This window comes from Pan troglodytes, chromosome 6 (genome assembly GCF_028858775.2).
Source record: "Pan troglodytes isolate AG18354 chromosome 6, NHGRI_mPanTro3-v2.0_pri, whole genome shotgun sequence".
In the NCBI taxonomy this organism is placed as follows: Eukaryota; Metazoa; Chordata; class Mammalia; order Primates; family Hominidae; genus Pan; species Pan troglodytes.
In genome coordinates this window covers 71912931-71935540 of record NC_072404.2, presented here as the reverse complement: position 1 = coordinate 71935540, position 22610 = coordinate 71912931, and the positions used below count along the sequence as shown (strand labels likewise).

General features: G+C 46.4%; 1 protein-coding gene and 1 long non-coding RNA gene across 13 annotated transcripts in view; one reads left to right on the top strand and one right to left on the bottom strand.

Moving 5' to 3' along the window:
• Positions 1-6910, bottom strand: part of ZNF736 (zinc finger protein 736) — a 48044-nt gene extending 41134 nt beyond the window's left edge. For 2 of the 10 annotated variants that reach the window (XM_063815409.1, XM_063815412.1), the window contains exons 1-4: positions 5881-6338; positions 5523-5767; positions 5123-5287; positions 884-927 (exon numbers count right to left, since the gene is read on the bottom strand). The gene's annotated coding sequence lies outside the window, so the exon portion shown is untranslated. Of the gene's footprint in view, positions 1-883; positions 928-5122; positions 5288-5432; positions 5768-5880 lie in introns of those variants that run through there. The other 8 variants (XM_063815414.1, XM_063815417.1, XM_063815415.1 and 5 more) reach the window with 6 other exon arrangements.
• Positions 5711-19216, top strand: LOC107971924 (uncharacterized). 3 transcript variants are annotated; one of them, XR_008536373.2, is made up of 5 exons: positions 11262-11397; positions 13333-13639; positions 13840-13963; positions 15239-15344; positions 19002-19216. It is a non-coding gene; the product is annotated as an uncharacterized LOC107971924 (long non-coding RNA). The 3 variants fall into 3 exon arrangements; XR_010158879.1 differs by lacking the exons at positions 11262-11397; positions 13333-13639; positions 13840-13963 and adding an exon at positions 5711-5814; XR_010158880.1 differs by lacking the exons at positions 11262-11397; positions 13840-13963.
• The last annotated feature ends 3394 nt before the right edge of the window (positions 19217-22610 follow it).

The window sequence follows — 22610 nt, the reverse complement described above, 5'->3', positions numbered from 1 at the left end:
CATATAAGATTATATCACTTTCTGATTATATTTTCGTGTGTGTGTATATATTACATTCTGAATTATAGTTATGTGTATGCTGCAGGCCCTGTCTCAGCATCCTGTCTTTCCCTTTAGCTGCAGGAGATCAAAGTCCTCCAGGAGATGCAGCTGCACCAGCTGGTTGCAGACAATTATCACCTTCAGTCTGTGAAGCAATTTTGGGTCTGCTTCCAATTAATGGAGTGTCTCAGTGAGACTGAGAGGTGAGGGCCTAGCAGATTGGTTAGAGGTGCCACTCGCCCAGGCCTCCCAAAACACCCTGTTTCTTTCCCACCAAAGCTGAGCCTGCCTGAGGACCTAAACAAGCATAGAGAACCAAGATGGGACCCTAGTCAGGGATAGTGCTGGGCTGTGGGGTAAAGTCAGCTAGGTCAGGGCCTCCAGGTGTGGGGAGGAGCCGGCCTCTTCTTAGGGCCCTGGGCAAGTCACTGCCCTCTTTGGGCCTCTGTTTTCTTATCTAAAAAATGTAGGGATGATGAGCCTCACAGGGTAATGAGGAGCTTCAAAGGAGAAAAATTTGAGAGTGCTTGTGCCTGGCTCTTCCTGAGAGAGATGATGATGAGAACAATGGTGACGGCTACATATAACTGAGTCCTCACGAGGCCCAGTGAGGTAGGTGTGGTTCCCATCACACTTTCAAGTTGAGAAACAGTCTCAGGGAGGCCTGGCTGCATGCCCAAGGTTCCACACACAGTGAGTGTTGCAGCAGGGAGTGAATCTAGAATCAGAGCTTACTGGAGGTGGCGGGAGCACTGGACCAGCTTAACTCACACCAGTTATCCAGGGTACCAGGTCAATGTAACTGGGCATAACTGGGTGAAGGGAGCATAATATCACTGACCTTGTCCTTGACCCTGGCAGGTGAAGACACCCAAGTTGGCCACCCTAGAGAAGAAACCACAGAAAGCCCAGATGAGGCTAAAGCAGCAAAAAGGCAGGTCCCTGTGATGGGGAAGAGCTCCAGGGATTCAGAGGGAAGAGCTCCTCCCTCCCAGCTGGAGGCCTCCACATCAAAAGAGCAAGGGGCCTTTCTCCCTCAGCCCTTCCCTCCTGTGGCAACAGTCCCTGAAATGCCTCTATAAGAGAAATCAGAGTAAAGGCCTGGAAGAGCTGGGCTGAGTGGATTTGGGAAACGGTGGAGCTAGGGACCACATAACATTGTGACTTGTTAAAATCTCACCACAGAGTTAATAAGGGAGTGCTTCACGTTTTTGGAGGCCAGCTAGGAAGAGGGGAGAGAGTTGGAGAGAGGCAGCTGCGTGTCTTTGGCTTTTTCAAGTAAAAGATGTGGATAGGAGAGTCCAGGAGATGGGGGCTTATGAGATTTCAGGGACAGGCCTTGAATGGACACCGAAAAGTGGATACTCATCCCCATCACCACCTGATAGCACAGGGTGTTGCTGACTTTCACCTCCCCACTCTCTCCCAATGTTGCCCCAGCTGCTCACCTTCCTTTTCTTTCTGGGTGTTACATTTCCCTAGAAGTCAGCCAATGTTCATCAGAAAGGCCCCTTGGACCCTGACTAGGTCCCCTCCCCACACTCTTCATACTGCATTACTGCCAGGGCCACCAGGGTCAGGGGATGTGCACAAAGCAGGACTTGGGTCTGCATCAGGTTCTGGGGTTCAAAGGGGACAATGGGAGCTGAGGCTCAGGGACCTCCCACCCCAACTCTCTTTGATGACAGACATAAAAACTGAGGGCTCCCATTTAAAAAAGTGCTCAGCCAGGCCAGGCACAGTGGCTCACACCTGTAATCCCAGCACTTTGGGAGGCCGAGGCAGATGGATCACTTGAGGTCGGGAGTTCGAGACCAGCCTAGCCAAGATGGCAAAACCCCGTCTCTACTAAAAATACAAAAATTAGCTGGGCGTGGTTGTGGGCACCTGTAATCCCAGCTACTAAGGAGGCTGAGGCAGAGAATTGCTTGAACCTGGGAGGCGGAGTTTGCAGTGAGCCAAGATCATGCCACTGCACTCCAGCCTGGGCGACAGAGGAGGCTCCATCTCAAAAAAAAAAAAAAAACAACAAAAAACAAAAGTGCTCAGCCACATACGAGCTGCCTGCCCTTGGAGAGGCCTAAGTTTACTATCCTTCCATTGGCACCATCTGAGGGAGAGTCTGAGTCCAGCTCAGGCAAAACCTCACTGGGCTTTGCAAGCAGGCAGCTCTGCAGCTTCATCACTCAGGGAACAGGGACTGGTGGCTGGTGTGGAATCTTTAACATTCATAGGGAAGAGAGGCCTGATACCTCAGTTCACAGAGGCAGCCGTGAGGCTCTCATGAGAGGAAGTTTGCCAAGTGCTGAGATCTAAGGGTGTAGTCCTGGATTCTCTTCTCCCAAGCCTCAGGATTCTGGTTCCAGCCCTGCCCATCCCAGGCTCACTCCCATCCATATAATCCTTTCTGGCAGGGTTTCCCATCACCAGATAACTGGAAAATGTGCCCAGGATGGAGGCAACACCCTGTGCCATTGGGTGGTGATGGGGATGACTACTCATTTTTGGGTGTCCATTCGAGGCCTGTCCCCTGAAATCTCATAATCCCCTGTCTCCTGGACCCTCCTATCCACATCTTCCACTTGTCCCTCCCTTTAGCTGCAGGAGATCAAAGTTCTTCAGGAGATGCAGCTGCTTCAGCTGGCTGTAGACAATTATCACCTTCAGCCTGTGGAGCAATTTTGGGTCTGCCTCCAGTTAACGGAGTGGCTCAGTGAGACTGAGAGGTGAGGGTCCAGCAGATTGGCAGAGGTTATGGAGAATATTTATTTTGGGCCAGCTGCCAAGAGCCTGTGGCCATGGCTCCCTGGTCAGTGTCAGGCCCTGCTGCATGGTGACCCCTGGGGCCCAGCACTCCAGCTGGGCAGGCACTGGGAAGGAGACTAGGGGTGTGGCTCCTACATAGAGACCTCACATCTGCCTCTATGACTTGTAGCTACAACCTGTCCTGCCAGCTGGATCGCTTATCCCAGTAGGCCAGCAACTCCTCAAGGCCATGGTGAACATGCCATGATGAATCTTAGGGGACACTGACTGCCTGGACCCGCAGGAGCGAAGTGCCTTAGGGCTCAGTGACATTTGGGTTACGCATGGGATCCGGGTGTCAGACAGCTACACTGGGCTTCCAGCTCCACCACTGACCAGCCCTGTGCCTGGGGCAGAGGACTCACTGCTATGGTACTTGAGGCCCCACTGTCATAAATACAATGCACACTGCCAATTCCTTTTTCTCATTTATCTGTTTATTTATAATCAACAGGTACTACTGATCTCTGTTGGTGTTTTTATTGAAAATTAATAAGGATGTGATACATTTTTTATCATTCTTCCTCATGATTTCTTTACTATATGATTCTTCTCATATGTGGTACTTAAGAGTAGTTAAATTCATAGAAAACACAAAGTAGGAGGGTGTTTCCCAGGGGCTACAGGGAGAATAAGGAGTTGTTTAATGGGTACATTTTCAGTTTCAAAAAATGGAATATGCTTTTTATATATGGAATGATGGTAGCAAAATAATGAGTGTACCTAATTCATCTCAATGGAAACCTTTAAAATGGTTAAAATAGTTAATTTTATGTGTATTTTAACATAATGTATAAAATTATTTTAAATTTTTATATTATTTTTTAAGAGACAGAGTCTTGCTCTGTTACCCAGACGGGAGTGCAGGAGTGCAATCATTGCTTCCTGTAGCCTTGAACTCATGGGCTCAACTGATCTTTCTGCCTCAGTCTTCTGAGTAGCTGGAATAACCGGCACATGCCACCGTGCCTGGCTAATTTTTAATTTTTTTGTAGAGAGAGGGTCTCACTCTATTGCCCACGCTGGTCTAAAATTCCCAGCCACAAGTGATCCTCCCACCTTAACCTCCTAAAATATTTTAGGCTGAGCACGTTGGCTCATGCCTGTAATCTCAGTACTTACATATCTACAGCAGGATTGATGAATATTACAAATATGATGTATAAAAGAAAGTATATGTAAAAGTATACATACTATATAATGTCATTTATGTAAAATCCAAAAAGAATATAAAATTGAGGTTTTGGCTTTCAGTAATAGTGGAGTAGCTTGTTGAACACTACTCTTACAAATAATGGTAAAATCTGGATACGATGTCATATATTATATAGAAACACACATCTATATATCATACATATGATATATGTGGGGATAAGAAGCAAATGATAATTTTAGCTGTGCCCACTGAAAGGGAGACAGGCATTTGAATTTGAATCCAGCCAAATTAACTCCCTCTTCAAAAATTAACAACACTCTTCAGAGGAATACAACAGGATCCAGAGTCTCTGTAAGTATTATTTACAGTTTTTAAAATACAATTTTAAAATTTAAGAGACATGAGAAGAAACACAAAAATGTTATCCATACACAAGATAAAACATAGGCATTAGAAGCTATCCCCAAAATGTCCAAGATGTTGTTATCAGCAGTCAAGTATTTGAGAGCAGCTATTAAAACTATAGTCATGGGGTGAAGAAAAAAAATTCTCATAATGAATGAATACATGTGGAATCTCAGCAGAGAAATGCACATTATTAAAAAGAACCAAATAGAAAGATAATGAAATTTTAAATAGTACTTTTAGGTTGATTCATAGATTAGAAAAAGACAGAACAATTGAAACTATTCAATCTGAAAAAAAGAGTAAAAAAAGTTTGAAGAAAATGAACAGAGTCTTACAATCTGTGGACAGATTGTGTCCTAGAAAGAGTGAAGGGACAGAAAAATTAAATGGGGTGCAAAAGTAACAACTAATAGCTGAAAACTCGCAAAAATTTGTCAAAACCCCACATTTTATACCCAAGCAGTCAACAGATTCCAAAAAGAAAATCTAAGTAAAATCGTACAAAGGCCACATTGTGATTTAAGAAACTGGCAGGACAGGGCTTCCAATTGACTTTCTAAAATTTCTAATTTTTACTAATTATAATGATGGAAAATAGGTTATCCTTGAGAGATTTATCTTGGAGAAAGTCTCACATATCAGGCACAGATGACTAAGGGTTATTAAAGGCAGATGACTTTCTAGCCTTGTTTTAGAGTTTTAATTTCTTACCTTGGAAATAAATTTGTTTCTTACAAATCTTGTAGTAAAAATGATTCTCCAGAAAGATGTGCCCAGGATATTCTCTCCTGTTGCATCCTCCCTGCACAGAATTGAAGCTGTGCGTACTTCAATTTCAGAAATGTACAGTATGAATTACTTAGTTAATCTGAAAAACTAAAAGAAAAACATGAATTAAGGTAATTACTTTTATGTTCCTTCAGCAAATTACTAAAAGTGGTTCCAGAGAGATATTTAAAAATGATTATTAAAAGAGTTTTTAAGGGAGCCCTATTCAGGGCAAAAAGACATTGTACATTACCTCAGTGCACAAACTTTCCTAATGTTTTGGGAAGGACCTAGGGTCCTGTTTTGTCCTTTTGGCCCGTGTTAACACTAGGACACCTGATACCTGGGAACCAGCCTGTGTGGGAGTCACAGAGTGGTGGATGTGGCTCCCAAAGTGGCTTAAAGGGGTCCCTTCTCTGTGCAGTTGAGTATTCTGATTGTACGAAGGAGTCAGGCCTTTCCCGTGTGACGTTTTCTCCTCTTTATTACAGTGGCAGGCGCATCCCTGCGAGAGGCCTGACCCAGGTGTGTAGGCCAAGCAGCCAGCCTGGAAATCCTATGGGGTGTTCTTGGGGTACAGAGGAGGATCTGTGACAGTCCAGAGAGAGAGAAAAGGAAAAGGTGGCTTTGAAGAGGCAAGTGCAAAGATACCAGAGACGGGGTATTGTCATTTTAGGCAGTTAATTGACGGTTTCACTTACCAGGGAGCTCCCATCATGGGCTCCCAAAAGGCCTGACAACTGCTAGGCCCACGGGCCATTAGCTGCACCTTTACCGAGGGGCTGCACTATGCATCTCTGAAAGCCGCGTGGGACAGAGGAAGCGGCAGGGATGAGGGAAAGGACGGGGTGAGGGAAGGAAGGGAGGGTAAACCTAACTACGGCAACCTTGAGCAGGCTGAAAGAGGCTTCCTCAGGTAGGGGTGATGTCACAATCACAGGTTGAGATCAGCTGCCCGGGGCACGCTGGCTCCTCGCAGGCAGGCGAGATTTGGGAACAGCCAGGATCCCCTCCGCACGGGAGAACAGCTCTAGACGCGCAGAGGGGCGGAGTCCAAACGGGTGCCATCACCGTACATCCTGGGAGCTGTAGTCTCTTAACCGCTCCTAGCCCGTTGGTGGCAAGGCGACAGTATTACAATCCCAGCATGCGCAAGTCTGGGGGCGGTGCGAAGCCCTGGGGACACGGCGGTGCGCGCCTAGCTAGACATGCTGAGAGATGTAGTCTCTTAACCGCTCGCAGTCCCTAGGTTGCAGGACTGCAGGACTACAATCCCGGCATGCTCCGGGCTCGGGGTTTGGGCATAGCCTTAGAAAGAGAGGCAGGGCGGCAGGGCGCGGTGATTTTCGCCTGTAATCCCAGCTCTTTGGGAAGCCGAGGCGGGCGGATGACGAGGTCAGGAGATCGAGACTATCCTGGCTAACACGGTGAAACCCCGTCTCTACTAAAAATACAAAAAATTAGCCGCGCGTGGTGGCGGGCGCCTGTAGTCCCAACTACTCGGGAGGCTGAGGCAGTCTTGAACCCCGGAGGCGGAGGTTGCAGTGAGCCGAGATCGCGCCACTGCACTCCAGCCTGGGCGACAGAGGGAGACTCCGTCTCAAAAAAAAAAAAAAAAAAAAAAAAGAAGAAGAAGAAGAAGAAAGAAGAAAGAAGAAGAAAGAGAGGCAGGGCGCTGCGCACCTCGCCGGGCGTGCGGGGACGTTGTAGTCTCTTAACGGCTCCCGGCTCTCTGGTCGCCTGGCTGCAGGACTACAATTCCAGCAGGCACCGGGCTCAGTGGGAGGGGCAGGGTGGTGTGGACCTGGCAAAGCAGTGCTGCCCGCTCACCCCCTGCTGCCCTGTCTCCATGGGGAGTGAGTTTGGAGAGAGATATAAGGGATAAATCTGGGCTTTTGCCCAAATCTGGCAGGTCCTACCTCCGGCTGAGCAGCTCTTCCTCTCTTTATCCTTATCCGCTGGTCTTTCCATGGCATCGCGCCTCCTTCAGCCCATGGAGCCGCCTGCTTTCCTAAACTACTACAGAAACTGGCCTGATGGCTGTCTGAGACATTGTACATTGTGCCACCGGCCTCTGCTTACTCCAGGCAGAGCGCCAGTTCAGCAGCATTTGGGAGAAATTTGCTGCCTGGGCCGCCCGTAAACAACTTGAGCTTTGCAATGGGTAACATGGGCTGTGGTTTGGTGAAAATGTCAACCTCACTGACCCCTTTTTCGTGGAAGTAGAAGTCGAGACATGAGGGAGAGTAATTATTGGCTTACCCGGGATCTGCTAAAAGCAGAGGAGAAAGCCCCAGTGTTTCCAGGCATGTGTCTGGGTGGGCCATTTTTACCAACCCATTTAAGGGGCTAGGCCTCCAAAAATCAACCTAAAGGTAATGATTGTTTTGATATTTTACACATGTGATCATGGCTTCATCTCACCTTAGACCTGACTGGCCAGTGTCTCAAAGACATAGATGGTGACCAGCTCTCTCTGGAACAGATGGCACTCCAGCTTTGTGGGAGCAACTTTCAAGGTGTAGATCATTTGGAAGGCATTTGAACCTGTGAGGTTTAACATCTCTGCTTTGGATGGAAAGCTCATGACCTTCTGCAGTCAGGGATGTAACTGAACTTGCTGGGACTGATCTGTTGAAATGTTCTGTCTAGATAGTGGAAACATCCAGGAGCACTTCTGCTTCCATGTAGCCTCTTAATAATTGATGTCCCTAAAATACTAAGTACTCAGAAACAGTTACTTTTGGCGGGGCACAGTGGCTCACACCTGTAATCCCAGCACTTTGGGAGGCCAAGGCAGGTGGATCACCTGAGGCCAGGAGTTTGAGACCAGCCTGGCCAACATGGTGAAACCCCATCTCTACTAAAAATACAAAAATTAGCTGGGCATGGTGGTGTGTGCCTGTAATCTCAGCTACATGGGAGGCTGAGGCAGGAGGTGGAGGTTGCAGTGATCTGAGGTTGCACCACTGCACTCCAGCCTGGGCGACAGAGCAAGACTCCATCTCAGAAAAAAAAAAAAAAAAAAAAAAGAAAGTTACTTTCAGAAAGTTGGTACAAGCTTTCTTGTTTTTATATCTAATCTGTAATAACCCGGGTGTTAATCTACAGGAAAGTGATAGTTCATTCATGTCACACATTCCAATAGTTTTTCATTTGTGATTTCTGAATGTGGTACACTATCAAAAAAAATGGGAAAACATGATTGTGACCATGGAAATCTATTACTGTACTTGTGAAACTTGTGAAGAATTTACCACTTCAGGATTAATTACACCTGGATTCATCACTGCCTTTGTAAAGAAAGGAAGAGAAACCATGTGTCATCTATGCAGGTGGCAAGATGAGGAAGTATAGGGAGATGACAGCACAATACTGGGGCTCTAGTCTTTTTTTTTTTTTCTTTGAGACGGAGTCTCATTCTGTCACCCAGGCTGGAGTGAAGTGGTGCAATCTCAGCTCACTGCAAACTCCGCCTCCCGGGTTCACACAATTTTCCTGCCTCAGCCTCCCAAGTAGCTTGCTTTACAGGCATTTGCCATCACGCCTGGCTAATTTTTGTATATTTAGTAGAGACAAGGCTTCATGATGTTGGCCAGGCTGGTCTCAAACTCCTGACCTCAGGTGATCCACCCTCCTTGGCCTCCCAACCTGCTGGGGTTACAGGCGTGAGCCACCACGCCAGCCAGGTGCTGCTCTTTTTAAAAGTAAGGCCCTTAGTGACAGTCTGTGTGGTAAAGTGCTTGCATCCCTCCCCTATCCCTCAGTATTCTCACCCTACTCCCTGTTCCCTCTTTAGGTAAGGGTGTCTGATTACACTTGCTCACAAGTGTTGAAAGGGAATGTTGTAATGTGAACCTACACATCATTTTAAAATGAGGATTAACGGAGAGGAGTCTTGGGACCTGTGTTTAGATGCACTGCTGTTTGGTGTGTGGCTGCAAAGACACTGTGCTGTCAGCCATCTCACGGCAGCTGTCTGAGAAGACTGGTCCTGATGCAGCCACAGCTGCTGTGCACGGAGCAGGAGCTCCTTGCAATTTGGTGTCTTCTGGTTAGATTTTGTGGCTCTGACCCTCCTCTGCTCTCCCATTCCTGGTAGTATCTGCTGGGTTGTGTGGTTTTTCCACTTTTTTTCCTGTTAGCCTGTTGTTTAACTGTATTTCCCAGGGTCTTTAGGGATTCTACCCTTACTAGACTAGTGACTGGACATTGGCCAGGTACTTATCTTGCTGGAGCCCCCATGCTCATTCTCTCCAGTGGAGCTGTGAAGAATTCAACTTACTTGTCAGTCTTCTCATTCGGATATTCCTGGACTCTTTATGAATCTGGGAATTGTGTCTTTGGTCTCATCAATATTATCTCTTTTATATATTTTGAAGTCTGATACCTTTTTGTTTTGTTTTGTTTTGTTTGACACAGAGTCTTGCTCTGTTGCCCAGGCTGGAGTGCAGTGGCAGGATCTTGGCTCACTGCAACCTCTGCCTCCTGGGTTCAAGTGATTCTCCTACCTCAGCCTCCTGGAGTACCTAAGACCATAGGTGCCCACCACTACCATGCCCAGCTAATTTTTGTATTTTTAGTAGAGACAGGGTTTCCTCATTTTGGCCAGGCTGGTCTCGAACTCCTGACCTCAGATGATCCGTCTGCCTCGGCCTCCCAAAGTGCTGGGATTACAGGCATGAGCCACTGCACCCAGCCACTGATACTATTTTATTAATAATGTGGACACTTGAAGTAACCACCATTTTTAAATATTAGTGAATTTAGGCTGGGTGCGGTGGCTCACGCCTGTGCCACTTTACTCCAGCCTGCGCGACAGAGCGAGATTCTGTCTCAAAAAAAAGAATTTAACTCTGGCAACAATTTGATGAAGTAGGCATAGATCCCCATTTTACAGGTTAGGAAACTGACACCCAGAGGTTGAGTCATTTCATTAACACCACACAAGTTTTTGGAGCATTTCAAATCTTAACCTAGAAATCTTTCTCTAGGATATTTAAGCATATCTCATATTCTACTTTGTTTCTCACTGCCAGAGTCCCGAAGGGTACAGATCTCATTCTCACTCCATTTTCTTCTTGTCGATACAAAACTGGCAAAAAAAATAGCCTCATGGGGAGGGAGGAAACTAGCTGGAGCTGGGCCTTCCCTTTTCTATTTCTTACCCTTGATAATTGTTAGTTTTTTTGAGTGAGCTGGAGAGTGACGGAGCCTGGCCAGTCCTCACCTTTAAAGTTTGTTATGTAAAGCTAATCCACTTACTTTTTGCAGGTGTGATTATTCTATTCTTTTTTTTTTTTTTTTTTTTTTTTTGAGACAGATGGAGTCCTGCTCTTTTCACCCATGCTGGAGTACGATGGTGTAATCTTGGCTTATTGCAACCTCTGCCTCCTGGGTTCAGGAGATTCTCCTACTTCAGGGACCTGAGTAGCTGGGATTACAGGCGCCTGTCATCATGCCCAGCCAACTTTTTGTATTTTTAATAGAGACAGAGTTTCACCATGTTGGCCAGACTGGTCTCAAACCCCTGACCTCAGGTGATCCCCCCGCCTAAGCCTCCCAAAGTGCTGGGATTACAGGCGTGAGCCACAGCGCCCAGACTTACCCTAATTACTTTTCTGGGTTTTCTCTTATAAGTTCCTGCTGTGCATTAAAATACAATGCAAATATGGATGAAAATAAAACTTTTGCCCTCCTAATAAATGGTAAAACACTCTTTTTTTTTTTTTTTTTACGGAGTATCCCTCTTGTTGCGTAGGCTGGAGTGCAATGGCGTGACCTCGGCTCACTGCAACCTCCGCCTCCCAGGTTTAAGCAATTCTCCTGCCTCAGTCTCTTGAGTAGCTGGGACTACAGGAACGTACCACCGTGCCCGGCTAATTTTTGTATTTTTTCTAGAGACAGGGTTTTGCCATGTTGGCCAGGCTGGTCTTCAGCTCCTGATCTCAGGTGATCCACCCGCTTCAGCCTCCCAAATTGCTGGGATTACAGGCTTGTTTGGACTGAGTTCCAGATCTGGGCTGTCATGGAACATAACAGGGACCCTTCATGGGGACAGCAAGAAGGTTCACTGACCCAATTCAGAGGAAGGAGGAGCCTGGCCTTCAAAATTACTATGACCATCAGAATGCCCTAGGAGATCAAAGAAATAACGGAGTGGGTGTGAGACCTTTTACAAATGTGTGCACTCAAGCAGTGCAAAGGCAAACCTCCTGGTGGGTAATCAGAATTCAGACCCACTTTTACCCTCACTGAAGTCTCATTTGGATTTTTGGCTGCTGTCAAAGACCTGCCAGTTAGGATTCCAAGCCTCTTTTTTGAGTCCTAGCTCTTGTAGTAGACAGAATTTCTAAAATTCCCCAAAAATGTCCAAATCTCGGGAACTTCTGAATATGATGGGATTTCAGTCCCGTGATTGTGTTATGTTTCAAGATAGGAAGATTATCCAGGTCGGCCTGGCCTAACTATGCAGGACTTTGAGAGCATAGAGCTTTCTCTAAGTCAGAGATTCAAAGTAGGAGGGAAATGCGATGTGCTTTTGCTGACTTGGAAGATGGAGGGGCAATTTGAGAAAAATGTGGGGAAACATCTACTTACAGAGAGTGGGTCCTAGCTAGCAGCGAGCAAGGGAACAAGGATCCCAGTCCTACAACCATGAGGAATTGGAAATTGGCAACAACCAGAATGGGTTTAGAAATGGGTTCTTCCCAGCACCTCTAGATGAGAGCCCAGCCTGGTTGATACTCTGACTTCAGCATTTTGAAAACTAAACTAAAACAGAGAGCCCAGTGGAGCCTGCCGGACTCTGAACCATAAGTTCTACAGAACCATGAGCTAATAAATGGGTGTGTTCCTAGCCACTAATTTTCTGGTGACCTGTTACGGAGCAATGGAAGACTAATATGCCTCTCATGCCCTGTGCAGTGTTAACCTCAGCAGCACCTTCTAGGTCTAGGGGACTCATGTAATATATTCTTTTTTTTTTTTTTTTTCCCGAGACAGTCTTGCTCTGTCACCCAGGCTGGAGTTCAGTGGCGTGACCTTAGCTCACTGCAACCTCCGCCTCCCGGGTTCAAGTGATTCTCCTGCCTCAGCCTCTCGAGTAGCTGGGATTACAGGTGCACACCACCATGCCTGGCTAATTTTTGTATTTTTAGTAGAGACAGGGTTTTACCATATTGGCCAGGCTGGTCCTGAACTCCTGACCTTAAGCGATCTGCCCATCTCAGCCTCCCAAAGTGCTGGGATTACAGGCGTGAGCCACCACACCCACTCTTTGACTCTATTTCTTGGGTCCTGCCTTTAAGAGGTATTGTGACATACCTTTGGGTTAATCACTTAGGAATATGACTGACTTCTGTTCACTAGGACCTGTCTACAAGCAACATTGTAACATATTTCTGAGCCCATCACATGGATAATGTGACCCTTCTCTTTTTGTCCTGCCCCAAGTGAAGATTGTGACATGTCACCAGGCCCTTTGTCTAGGCAATATGACTCTTCTCTCCTGTCTGGGCCCTGATTACAAGGGGGATTGTGACAATCACTGGGCCCATCATGTAGATAATAAGACTTTCTCTTCCTGCCTGGGCCTTTTCTACAGAAAAGATTAAGACATCACTGGGCCAAGCACCCACATGATGTCACTCGCCTGCCTGCATTCTGCCTACAGTGGGTATTGTGACATATCCCTGGCACAGAACCAAGGTAACGTGACTCACCTACCTGGTTCCTGCCCACTGATGGGATTGTGACATATACCTAGGTCCAGCTCACAGGCATGATGATAAGTGTCATACGTGGACCCAGCCAATAAGAGATTTTTGCTCTTAGGCTTATTACAACAGGTATGCTTCTGGGTATTCTACATATAGAGAGGTCACGGACTATTAGGACACTCATGCATATTTTATAAAGACCTTGGGTGGTACAAAGATGTTGTCACAGGCCAGTGCACATGTGAAATTGTGACTCCCCTAGGCATACCCAGCCAGTCATTAAGATTTTCACCCTCAATGCATGCATACAGCCCACTCTTGAGGTTCTCAATCTCACACCTCGTAGCAGTCAAATTTGGAATTGTGACTCTCATATGGGGATTTGATTGACAGGTAAAATTATAACTTTTTTTTTTTTTTTTTTTGAGACAGAGTCTCACTCTGTCACTCAGGCTGGAGTGCAGTGGCACGATCTCAGCACACTGCAACCTTCGCCTCCCAGGTTCAAGCGATTCTCCTGCCTCAGCTCTTGGACAAAACTTCAGCACTCCTGCTAGGGTGTGTCTGCCCTACTAAGACACTGTGCGCAGGTGGAGTTGAGGCTCTTATGTATGGATCCTGTCCACTGTTGAGATTGTGAATTGCATGTGTAGGCTCAACTCACAGGAGGTGTTGACTCACAAACCTCCAGCTGGGACATGTGCAGGATTAGAAATTTTATTTCTGGATCTTTCTTCAGGTATGGTTGTGACATATACCTTTTCCTAGCACCTGATTGCTTTTACATTTTTGCCTGGGCCCAGTCTACAGTTGAAATTGTGACATATACTTGGGCTACATAGGTGATGTGATGTTTCTGCCTGGGCTCTGCCTTCAGGAGAAATTGTTACATATCTCTGGGCCAATCACCTAGTGATGTGACTCTCCCTATCTTTCTAGGCCCAGCTTACAGAAGGCATTGTGACAGATCTCTGGGCTCATTACCTAGGAGATGTGACTCTACACTGCCGGTTGGGCCGAGCCCCACTGAAGATTGTGACGTATTACTGAGCCCATAAACTAGGTGACATGACTCTGCTCCCCAGCCTAAGCCATAATTAAAGGGGACATTGAGACATATTGCTGTGCCCAGCACCTATGTGATGTGACTCTCCTTTCCTGCCCAGGCTATGCCTAAAAGAAATTGTTACATATCATGGAGCCAAGATCCCAGTTGATTTAACTCTCCTCCTGGGCCCTGCTCACATGGGAAATATTGGCATATTCCTTGCCTAGCACTCAGGTGATGTGAACTTCTGCCTGGTCCCTGCCCATATGTGAGATTGTGACATATACATAAGCCCAACTCACAGGCATAATGATGAGTCTCTTACCTGGACCAAGACAGTAGAAAATATTTTGACTCTTCTAAATAGGCTATGGAAATAGGCAATTTACTGGGTCTTTTACTTGTAGAAAGATCAGAGATTACAACACTCGTGCATATTTTATAAAGTTCCTGAGTGGCACAGACAGTGTCATAACAGGGCTCAGCACACAGGTGGGATGGTGACTCTCATAGGCACAGCCAACAGTCAGGATTGTCACTTTGCCACATGGACACAGCTCAGTCACTGCTGAGCTTCTGAATCTTAAGCTCAGAGACAGTCAAAAGTTGGAACTGTGACTCTCATATGTGAATCTGTTCCACAAAAAAAGATGATGACTCTCAAATATTCAGCACATGTGTGAGGCTGTTACTATTCTATCAGGAAAAAGTCTGCAGGGGTCTTGGGGCCCTCATGCAGGAATCCAGGTCACCACTGAGATTCTGACTTGCAAACTTGTACCCAACTCACAAGTGTTTACTCCCATACCTGGTGTTGGGACCAATGTGAGATTGTGAATCTAATCTCTGGACATTCCTACAGGTGTGACTCTGACATATACCTTTGCCCAGCTTGTGAGATTTGATTATTTTGCCTGGATAACACCAACAAATGAGACAGTGAAATATATTTGGGCCATACACCTTGGCAATATTACTCTCCTGTCTTGGCCCTTTTCTTAGGGGAAATTTGGACATATCTCCAGATCTATCACCTGGGTTATGTTACCATCTTTTTCTGCCTGAACCTTGTCCACAGGGTAAATTGTGATATATTTTTAGACCCATCCCCTAGGTGACATGATTCTTCCCTTCTGCCTGGGTCCTGCTTCCAGTAAGGATTGTAACATATCGCTGGATCCTGCACCCAAATGATGTGGCTCTTCTGCCTGGGCCATGCCAACAGTGGGAATTGTGACATATTTCTGGACCCAATATATAAGTGACGTGACTATCATTTTATGTCCACAGAAGGCGTTGTAACATCTCACTAAGCCCAGCACTCAGGCGATGTGGCTTTCCTGCTATGGCACTGCACACAAGAAGAATGTTGACATATTCCTGGCCTAGAATTCAGGTGATGTGACTCTTGCCTGATCCACACCCAGAGGTGAAATTTTTACATATACCCAGGCCCAGGTAGTGGACATGATAATGACTCTCATACATAGACTCAACCAAAACAACAGATTTTTTACTCTTCTGGCTAGACTTAGGGACACAGGTAAGGTTCTGGGTTTTCTTATAAAAGGTCACGGGAGATTATGACACAAATATTTTACAAAGCCCTTGGGTGGTATAAGCTGTGTCATAACATGTTCCAACACGCAGGTGAGATTGTGACTCCCATAGGTGCACCCAGCCAACAATGGGATTGTCACCCTTAAACCTAGACACAGCCCACTGGTGAGGTTATAAATCTCACATATGGATGCAGACCACAGTTGGAATCGTGACTGTCGTATGTGGATTTGGCCACAGGTCAAAGGGAAGTCATTTCTTGACTAACTCACAGGCACAGTGTTGTCTCTTACACTTGAACCAAGCTAACAGAAGAGACGTTGACTCTCATTGTTACGCTTGGGAAAATGGGGATGGTTCTGGGTTTTCTACTTGTACAAAGGTCACAAAAAAAATCACAACACATACAACATAAAATCACATACAGTATAATGCCCTGTGGTGGTACAGAGAGTGTCAACACAGCCCAATACAAAGTTGAGACTTATTCTCATACCCACAGCCAGCTGACAGTAAGAATTGTCACCCACACATGTGGGCAGATCCCACTAGTGACATCCTGACTTTGCCTTGTGGACACAGTTCACAGTTGAAATTGTGACTGTTATATGCAGATCTGACCACAGGTAAGATTGTGACTCATTTCTGGACCCAGCTCACAAACATGGTGATGACTGTCATAGCTGGAACCAGACAAGAGAAATTATGTTGACTTCTGCCTGGGCTCAGGGTAACGGGTAAGATCTTGGATCCATAAAAACATAAAGTTCTCAGAGCAGAATTCCACTCTCAAGCATGTTGTGTGAAGATCTCAGATGGTACAAAGAGTGTCATAACAGAGCCAAAAACATAGAGGAAATTGTGAATCTCCTATGCATATCCAGCCAACAATAAGGATGGTCACTCTCCCATATAGACACAGCTCACTGTTGAGGTTCTGAATCTCATGCCCAGAGGCAATGAAAAGTTGAAAGTTTGACTCACATACATGCATCTGGTCAATAGGTAGGATAGTGACTCTGAGACCAAGATTCAGCACCCTGGTGAGGCTGTGCCTATCTTATGGGGACTCTGTTTGCAGGTGGAGATGGAGCTCTCATGCACGGATCCTGTCCGATGTTAAGACTGTGTCTCATGTATTTGGATGCAACTCACAAGAGGTGTTGACTCTCAGACCTAAAGCTGGGAAATATGTAGAATTGTGAAATTTATTCCTGAACCTTCCCGCAGGTGTGATTGTGGCGTATACTATCACACAGCACCTAATTTATTTTACAATTTGTTTGAACTCAGCCAACTGTTGGGACTGTGGCATATAACTGGACCAAGTTCCTAGGTGATGTAACTCTCCAGCCTGGGCCTTACCACAGGGTACATTGTGACATATCTTTGGACTTATCACCTATGTGATGTGACTCTACTGACTTGCCTTGTCTTGGCCTCCATTGGGGATTGTGGCATATTTCTGTGCCCAGTACCTAAGTTATGTGACTCTTGTTTCCTGCTTGTACATTTAGAAGGGATTGTGACATATTGCTGGGCCAAGAACCTAGGTGATGTGACTCTCCTGCCTTGGCCCTGCCTTCAGGAAAAATTGTGATGTGACTCTGGGTTTATCACCTAGATGATGTGACTCTCGTGTTCTGCATGGGCAAGCCCAAAGGGGTCATTGTGGCATATCTCTGGGCACATCAAAGAAGCGGTGCAATTTTTCTCTCATTCCAGGACTCTAGTCTCAGTAGGGATTGTGACATATCACTGGGCCCATAACCTATGTAATGTGATTCTAGTATCCTGCTTGGGCCCTGCTTATAGGAAAGATTGTGACATTTGGCTGGGCCCATCACCTAGTTAATGTGACTCTCCTTTTCTTCCTGTGCCCTGCCCTCAGTGGAGATTGTGACAAATTTCTGGGCCAATCAGCTGTGCAATATGACTCTGCTCTTTCCTGGGCCCTGCTATCGGGGAGCATTGTGACATATTGCCAGGCTCAGCACCTAGGTAATGTGACTCTTCTTGCTGCCTGGGCCCTACTTACAGAAGGGATTTTGATGTATTGCTGAACCAAGAATTCAGATGATGTGACTCTCCTGCCTGTGCGCTGTCTACAGTGGGCATTGTGACATATCATCGGTGATGTGACTCTCCTGCCTTGTTCCTGCCCACAGGTGAAATTGTGGCATATACCTGGGTCCAGATCACAGGCACAATGATGACTCTCTTACCTGGACACAGCCAGTGGGAGATATTTTGACTTTTGTAGCCAGGCTTAGGGCCACAGGTGATGTCCTGGGCCTCTTACTTGTATAAAATTTACAGAACATTACAACACTCAGGACTATCATAGGAAGACCTACAGTGATACAGAGAGTTGATAACAGGGCCTAGCTAACAGCTGAGATTGTGACTCTCATATGCAGACCCAGCCGACAGGCTCTTCATTCTTACACATAAACAGAACCTATGAATGTGGCACTTAATCTCACACATAAAAACAGTTGCAAGTTGGATTTGTTACTCTCATATGTGGATCTGGTTTCCAGGTGGTTTGGTGACTCTCAAACCATGATTCAGCAGACCTGTGAGGCTGTGAGTTCCCTATCAGAACACTATCTGCAGGTGAGATTGGGGCTGTCGTGCATGGATTTGTGCATTGTTGAGACTGTATCTCCTTTACTTGAACCCCACTCACAGGAGGGTTTGCCTCTCATACATGAAGCCAGGACTCGTGTGAAACTGTGAAACTCATTTCTGTACATTCCCAAGTGTGTGATTGGGAAATATACCTTTGCCCAGAACCTGAGTGATCTGACTCTTTTCCAGGCCCAGCCCACAGATAAAATTGTGACATATACCTGGACCACCCACCTAAATAATGTGAAACTCCTTCCTGGGCCCTGCCTGCCAAGGGCATTTTTACATTTCACTACGACCAGCATCCACCCAGGTGCTGTGACTCCCCTGCCTGCTCCCTGCCTACAAAAAGCATTGTGACTTATTTCTGGGTTCATTACATAGGTGATGTGACTTCATTCTACTGCCTTGGCTCTGTGCTTAGAGTGCACTGTGACATTTAGCTGGGTACTGCACCCAGGTAATGTGACTCTCCTGACTGAGTTCTTCCTACAGGAAGCATTGGAACATATCACTTAGCCCAGCACCTAGGTGGATGGGATTCCCTTTCTTGCCTGGTCCCTGCCCACTGGAGAGATTGTGACCCATTGCTGAGCCCAGCACCAAGGTGATGTCACTCTCCTGCCTTGGCCATGCCCATGAGGGCCACTGTGACACCTGTCTAGGCTAATTACTTAGGTGAAGTGAGTCTCCTTTCCTGCCTAAGCTCTGCCTACAAGGGGGATTTTGATATATCATTGGGCCCAGCAGCCAGGTGATGTGACTCTTCTGCCAGGGTCCTGCCTACAAGGGGGATTGTGACATGTCTCTGGACCAGCACCCAAGTGATGTGTCTTTTCTGGCCTCTCCCTCCCCACAGGTTGTATTGTGCCATATATCTGGGACCAAATTACAAGCACAATGATGAATCTTTTACCTGGAGTCAAGACATGTGCAGGATGGTGGAACTTATCACTGGACCTTTCCACAGTGTTATTGTGACATATGCCTTTGCCCAACATGTGGTGATTTGACTCTCCAGACTGGGTCCAGTTCACAAATAAAATTGTGCCGTATACTTGGCCAAGAACCTAATAGGTGTAATTGATGTGCCTGGGCCCTGCTCTTAGAAAGATAGTGACATTACACTGCACCCAGCACCTAAGACATGTGATTCTCCTCTTCTACATGGGGTCTGCCTACAGCAAGACTTCTGACATATCAATGGGCTCAGCACTCAGGTGATGTGACTGTCATTTTTCTTCCTGGGCCCTGCCCACATGGATAATTGTGAATTATCACTGGCCCCAACTATCAGGTGATGTGACTCTTTTGTCTGGGACCTGTCAACAAAAGGCATTGTGACGTACTCCTTTTTTCTCCCCCCCCAGACACAGTCTTGCTCTGTCACCCAGGCTGGAGCGCAGTGGTGTGATTTCAGCTCACTGCAACCTCTGTCTTCCAGGTTCAAGTGATTCTCCTGCCCCAGCCTCCTAAGTTGCTGTGACTACAGGCATGCACCACCATGCCTGGATAATTTTTTTGTGTTTTTAGTAGAGTCAGGATTTTACTGTGTTGGTCAGGCTGGTCTCAAACTCCAGACCTCAAATGATCCACCCACCTTGACCTCCCGAAGTGATGGGATTACAGCCATGAGCCACGGCGCCTGGCGTGACATATTTCTAAGCTCAGCACCCAAGTGCTGTGACTCTCCTGACTGGGCCCTCCCCACGAGGAGAATTGTGACATATCCCTGGACCCAGTCCCTTAGGCCACATGACCCTCCTTTTTTACCTAGGCCCAGCCCGCAAAAGTAATTGTGACATATCACTGGGCCCAGCATCCAAGAGATGTTATTTTTCTGCCTAGGCCCTGCCAACAGAAATACTTTTTACATATCCCTGCTTCAGCACCAGGTATTGTAACATGTTTTCTGGTTCACACCCACAGGTGTGATTTTGACATATACCTTTTCCTAGCACCTGAGTGATTTGCCACTTTAGTCTGGGCTAATCCCACAAATAGAATTGTGACATATACCTGGCACAGGCACCTAGGTGATGTAACTCTTGCCTTGATGCTGTCCTCAGAGGGGATTTTAATATATCACTGGGCCCAGCACCTGGTGATGTGGCTCATGACGTTTTCCCTGGGCCGTGCCCCAGTGGGGATTGTAAATATCCCTGGGCCCTGTATCCATGTGATGTGACCTGGGCCCTACCCACAGAGGCACTGTGACATCTCTGGGCCCATCCCTTTGGTGGTGTAATTCTCCTTTTGTGCCCAAGTGTGGCCTTCAGGAGGGATTGTGACATATGCCTGGACCAAACACCTGGAAGATGTGACACTCCTGCATGAGCCCTGCCCTAAGGGGATATTTTTACATGTTGCTGAACTCAGCATCTAGGCGATGTGACTCTACCCGCCTGTGTGGACCCTGCCCACAGGGGGCACTGAATCATTTCACTTGGCTTAGCACCAAGAAGTTGTTACTCTCCTACCGGGACCTCTCCCACAGGGGACACCTAGATAATGTGATTTTTCTTCGTGGTTCCTGCCCAGAGTTCAAATTGTGATGTATATCTGGGCCCAAAACACAGGTTAAGGTAATAACTCTCCTACCTGGACCAAGACAATAGAGATTTTGGCTCTCGTAGCTAGGCTTAGAACAATGGGTACATATTCCTGACCCAGCTCCCAGGTGATATGACCCTCCCACCTGGTCAGTGCTCACAGGTGGGATTGTTACCTATGTTTGGACTCAGCTCACAGGCATGGTGATGACTCTCATCCCTGGACCTAGCCAACAAAAAATATGTTGACTCTTGTACCTCAAAATAGAAAATCAGGTAAGATTATGGGTCCATACCAGAATGAAGTTCTCAGAGCTGATTGCAACTTTCATGCATATCATATAAAGCTCTCCAGTGGTACAGAGAGTGTTGTAACAGAGCCCAGCACACAGCTGTGATTTTGACCCTCATATGTACACCCAGCTGACAGAAGGATTGTCAGTCTACCACGTGAACACAGCACACTGTGGAGGTTCTGAATCTCACAAACGGAGACAGTCAAAAATTGGAACCGTGATCCTTGTATATGAATGCAGTCCACAGGTTGGATGGTGACTCTGATACCAGGATTAAACACACCTAATAGGCTGTGATTTTTCTACCAAGACATAGTGTGCAGGTGTGATTGGGGTTCTCATGCACAAATAAAGTCCAGTGTTAAGATTGTGACTCATGTATTTGAACCCAACTCACAGGAGATGTTGACTCTCATACCTAGAGCTGAGACACGTGCTGGATTGTGAATCTCATGTTTGGATTTTACCGAAGGTGTGATTGTGACATATACCTTTGTCTAACATCTGAGTAATGTGACTCTCATGTGTGGGCCCAGCACGCATCAGATGGGATTGTTACATACACCTGGGCCAAGCACTTAGGCGATGTGACTCTCCTGCCAGGGCGAGCCCTGTAGTAAGGAGGATTTTAACATATTGCTGTACTCAGCACCTAGGTGATGGGATTTTTCTTCCTGGTTCCTGCCCAGAGTTCAAATTGTGACATATATCTGGGCCCAAAACACAGGTAAGGTAATAACGCTCATATCTGGACTAAGACAATAGAGAGATTTTGCCTCTTGTAGATAAGCTTAGAACAATGGGTATGCCCAGAGTCTCCTACTTGTACAAAGTACACAGAAGACTATGACACTAAAAGATATCATATAAAGCCCTCAGGCTGTACACAGAGTGTCATAACTGGACCCAACACAGAGATAAGATTATTCCTCTCCTATGCACACCCAGCTGACAGGATTGTCACCCTCACACATGGACAGAGACCAATGGTGAGATCCTGAATCTCACTTGTAGGCACAGTTTACAGTTGGAATTGTACCTATTATATGTAGATCCAGCCACAAATAAGATGGTGACTCATTTCTGAACCCAGCTTACAGGCAAGGTGATAACTTTCATGCTTGAACCCAGCCAATAAGAGAAGTATCGACTCTTGTGCCTGGGCTTAATTAAGGCCATGGGTAGTATCATGGGATTATACCACCACTAAAGTTTCAGAGCAGGCTGAAACTCTCACACATACCCTATTAAGCTTTCTGTGATACAAAGAGTGTAATAACAGGGCCTAGCACACAGGTGAGATTGTTACCCTTGTGTGTATACCCAGCCAACAGTAAGAACTTACACCCTCTCACATAAACACAGCCCACTGAATTTTACATCTGAAGGAAGTTGAAAGGTGACATTGTGACTCTTCTATGTGGATCTGGTCCACAGTTAGGAGGGTGACTCTCAAACTAAGATTCAGCACAACTGTGAGCATATGGCTACCCTACTGAGACACTGTTCACAGATGGAGTTGAGGCTCTCATTCAGGGATCCTGTCCACCATTGAGATTCTGTCTCACATACTTGGACAAAACTCACAGAAGGTGTTGACTCTTATACCTGAACCCTGAA